Genomic DNA, 5,105 nt, shown 5'->3' with positions numbered 1-5,105 from the left:
GCCAATGTCATCATCTACAAACTCGCTTCGGGAGTTGTACTAGCTAATTGCGTGTAATAAAGATAGCAACACACGTGAGGAACACTTAACAGAGCAGTAATGTTTCCTGTTGTGGTAAAAACGATAGAAACCAGATAGAAATCGATAATAATAATAATAATAATAATAATAATAATAATAATAATAATAATAATAATAATAATAATAATAATAATAATAATAATACTCCCTCCGTTCCCCTATATAGTGCGCCTTTGCTTATGGCGTTTATACCAAGATGTGTGCTGGCCCTTTTATCTGGACTAGAAATGCCCTTTGCTTTTGTCAGACTGTAACGCATGTGGGTGCATGCAACTTCGCTGCAGTGGTCCAGCAGAGGGATATCTTCGTCCAAAGGTGTTAATGCGCACTACATTCCGGAATTTGATCCAAATTGTTATGCGCACTATAATATGGAACTGAGGGAGTAATAATAATAATACGCAAGGGGCAATTCGAGTTTCGAGAACGACCTCGTTCGCCATGTGGAACGAGTGGCGCGCCTCCTCCCGAGAGAAACCCTAGGCTGAACTGAGGAACCGGGGGCCTTGGATCTCCGCCGAATCCGGTGAGGGCGACGGGGAGCGGTGCTCGTCGAGGTGCGGCGACGGATTTTGGCGGAGGGCGGCGGCGGCGACGCGTTCGAGGTGCGGTGGGGTGGGAGGGGACGGAAACTCTGTGGGGCTATCGACCACCCAATTTCTATTTTTTTGGGCCGCCTCCGTCCGGCTCTCGGGCCCGTCTATCTCGGTTCTCTCGGGCCCGTCTATCGGGACTCCGATTTCATTAAGACTAGAAGAACTCCCGACATTGATGATTTTTTTACCATCAAATTCTCACACACACTCTCCTCCCTCCCTCTTCCTCACTCTCTCTCCCTCTCTCTCTCTAACACACACACATAGCCTATTTTCCCCGCCAATAAGACTTACTCAATTGGCACGGGCTTTTTAAAAACTTACTTATTGCGTATATAAACATAATGCATGTCAAATTTCAGATGTGTAGAAAAATTGAATTTCACTTTAATTGCAATGTATTTAGATAAAAAAAATGTAATTCAATGACCTATACTGACTCATCTGATGCACAAAATAAAAGAAGGTGGTTTAAGAATATACAATAGTTTTGCACTGCATCACAAACGATAGATAACACCTGAAAGCGTTTTTATACAGGTGCTATCTACTCCCTCCATTCCTAAATATAAGACATTCCTAAATATATGCCATCAGGTTTTATGCCAAGATCGAGGTAGTAGAGCTCCCTCAATCTCTCTTGCCAAGCCCTCCCTCTGACCATCAATAGAACGGTCACTCTCGCTTGCCCTGCTTTTGAAATCTCCTTCTGTGCCGCCACAGATCAGTTGGTAGCATAGGCCGAGCTCTCCCATGTATCATCACATTTAACAAAATACGCATCTATGCTTACTTCTCTTCTATCATCACAACGGATGCTATAAATTTGCTTGTGTCCTCGTCATAAATCTGAATCCTGCACAATATGAAAAAGAAAGAAAGTCAGATTTGTTAATACAACAATGATAGTTCTTTGGAAACACGTGCTACGTAGAAACTGGCCATGATAGTACGGATGTCATGTGGATGGACGTATTTGTCCAGGAATAACCAGGAAGAGTACTCAGAGCTCGACAACCCACCGGAGAGATCAGTGCACCCTACTTTAAACGTAGTTTCGTGGTTATGGCCGAGGCACATGTCGCCACGGTGGTTGATGTTGCAGCAATACCTGAGTCTGGCTTCAAAATTCAAAGAACATGGCGTCGTCGACAACACCCAAGGATGCAGTGAGAGCATGGAGACACTACAAGAAATATGTCAACTAGTGACCTTCTCTTAGTGACCCTAGCTGAATTAGTCGTAAATCCACGGCCATTTCGCTTAGAAGGGCTCAAACCCTGAATTGCCTTAGACCAAATGGTCATAAAAGCAAACAAGAGTGGTCCATGACCTTATTTCTACCTGATTACGACCAATATAAATGGTCATGAGATTGTGAACGTGGATGCATTAGTACTTATTGCTATGACTAGGCGCCACCTCATCAGTTTTGCCTATGTGTCATGTCCATGTGTCAATTTTTGCCCTAGGTTGTGAAGCAACCTATATTTCTGTTATTCCAAAAATTCCCAAAAAATTCTCATAAATTGTTTCGATCATACCTTCATCAAATATGTCAAAAACCTTCCTTGCCTAGTTCAAAAATAACTCAACAATATTCATTTTCCTATTCTGTTCAGAGCAGCACTTTGTGAAGGAAGTGTTATTTATATATTCTTGATTTCCCTAAAAAATTGTGAAGACATTCTTCTTAGTATATGATCATCCTCAGCCAAAACTCACGCCCATTGGCCATGTGCATTTTCCGTACCGCTAATCAAACACTTGGCTGCTAATTCATGTTTGAGCATAGTTCGGTCTCCTCATGAGAATCTTATGTTATAATTTTTTTCCTAGCACCTACCTGGGGAGTGTCCAACCCACTAGACATTCCTAGGCCGCCTAGAACACATGGCAACGCCACGGTCACGGGATGACCACGCGGCGGGCATGCGAGCTTACGCGCTTTAGAGTTGGGGCCCTCGGCCACCGTCCAAACCTCGATGTCTCGCCACCAAACCATGTATTTCTGATTAAATAGATACTTAAGTATCTAGAAATGATTTTTGGAAAAAATAAAGAGTAAACTATGAGGCAGCTGCAGTTCAAATTTGACCCGCTTCCTATTGAATCGGCGGGAATTTGTCTTTTTCACCAGAGGTGGATCAAAACTTTTGACACCCAACCATTTTGTCAATTGTGCATTAAATATGGCCTAGTATTTTATAAAATTGATTAGGTCCAATTTTGCAACAAATATATGGTAGGTCCTTCACAAAAAAACTCATTTCGGGCACTCGAAAAATGGAAAATGTATTTTCCGTGAAAAGAAAATGAAAACTCCCTTAGGAAACATTGTTTGGAATTCCAATATGCACCCTTGTGCATCATATGAGATCATTTGAACAAACTATGCCATGAATGTGGCCATAAGATTGATCATTTGGCTTGAAAGCCATGAATCTTCATGCATGATAGCTCATTTCTGAAAACACTTTTTTAAAATAATTGCTGTATTACAAGTTTATTATTTTTTATGGAAACTTGGTCACATGTAATGACACAATGCGAAGGTTTTGCAATTTTTTGATTTTTTTTTGATTTTTTTATGCCCGTTTCAAAATACGGTCAAAACGGCGGGCTTGACCGTTCCTAGCTAGTGGTTGAATCTTGAATTTTTTTTGGTGTTTCTCTGATTAAATAGATAGTTACGTACCTATAAATGATTTTTTGAAAAAATAAATAGCAAACTATAAGGCAGCTGCAGTTCAAATTTGACCCGTTTCCACCTGAATCGGCGAAAATTTGTCTTTTTCACCAGAGGTGGATCAAAACTTTTTACACCAAACCATTTGGTCAATTGTGCATTAAATATGTCCTAGTATTTTATAAAATTGATTTGGTACAATTTTGCAACAAATATATTATAGGTCCTTCACAAAAAAACTCATTTTGGGCACTCGAAAAATGGAAAATGAATTTAAAAGAACTCATTTCTCATAACTCTTTAAAAAAATATCTGTCTTATTTCAATTTGTGATTATTCCTGAAAACTATAGTCAAATTTGCTGACACAATGAGAAGTTTTTTTTTCAAATTTTCAGATCATAATAAAATAGCTAACATGATTTAGCGCATTACTTTTAGTCAATTACGACCAATTTAAATGGTCAAAGTATCATACCGGTATACTGCGTTTTGATTGGTCCAGGGACCTCTCACGCGGATCATGGATAAATCACCGTCGGATCCTCCTGGATCCAACGGCCCTCACCTCACCCTCTCACGGTCTCACCCACCCACCGCGAGCTACCCCTAAAAAAACCATCGCACAACACTCCTCTCTCTCCCCGCGCAGCAAACCCTAGAGCTCTCACCCTCTCCCTCCCTCTGGATCCACCGCCGCCGCCCCAACCTCATTCCCTCCCTCTGGATCTCGACGTGCCGCCGCCCCCACCCCACTCCTCTAGCGTTCCCCACACACTCTCACCGCTCAGAGACCCCCACCCTTGCGGACCCAACGCGCCGGTGCCTCCTCCGATCCAGATCGACACCCCCCCTTCCGCCACCCCCGCCCGCTCCGCCTAATCCACCGCTGCCCACATCGGCGCCGCCGTCTCCCTCGGACCACGCCGCCGGTAGGGCTGGACTAACGAGCAGCTCGGCTCATTAAGCTCGTACTCGTTAAGCTCGTGCTCGTTAAGGCTCGGCTCATTAAGCTCGTTAAGATTAACGAGCAGAAAACCCTGCTCGGCTTGGCTCGTTTGAAGCTCGTTAAGCTCGTGAGCGCTCGCGAGCGCTCGTTAACAGATTATAATGTGTTATGATATACATGATGAATGTGTAGGTATGGTTTTTAAGATGAAATATGGTGACTACAAAAATAAATAAAGTAGTTTGTTGCCTCATATGTCGATTAGATTAAATAGATGGGCTGAGGTGCTACAAAGAGTTTGTCACATAATATGAAAATATGTGTTGTGTTGTTATAACGAGCTTAACGAGCTACTCGTGAAACTCGTTAGCTCGCTCGTTAAGCTCGTTAAGCTTAACGAGCTAAAATCAATGATTGGCTCTGTTCATTAAGAAGCGAGCTACGAGCTTAACGAGCCGAACTATCGAGCGCTCGTTAAGCTTGCGAGCTACGAGCTTTTGGTCCAGCCCTAGCCGCGGTCTTCCCTACACTCTCCCCTCCCCTCCCCTTCCCTACCCACATAAGAATAAAAGAGAAGAGGGAGATCGAGTGAGCGTCATCAAGGGCGCGGCGGCCATGGAGCTCCCTCCCAAATCGGACAGCGCCGTCGTCAAGGGCTTCTGCAACACGGGTTCTCGACGCACGCGCGCTTCCGCTTCTCCGACGAGGCGGCCGTGCGTGAGGAGGCGGCTGCTTCAAGATGCATGCCTACCACCAAGCTCCGTCCGTCTACTGCCGAGAGGAAGGCGCGT

This window comes from Triticum aestivum, chromosome 4B (genome assembly GCF_018294505.1).
Source record: "Triticum aestivum cultivar Chinese Spring chromosome 4B, IWGSC CS RefSeq v2.1, whole genome shotgun sequence".
NCBI classification, from domain to species: domain Eukaryota; kingdom Viridiplantae; phylum Streptophyta; class Magnoliopsida; order Poales; family Poaceae; genus Triticum; species Triticum aestivum.
This window is presented reverse-complemented; position numbering follows the sequence as displayed.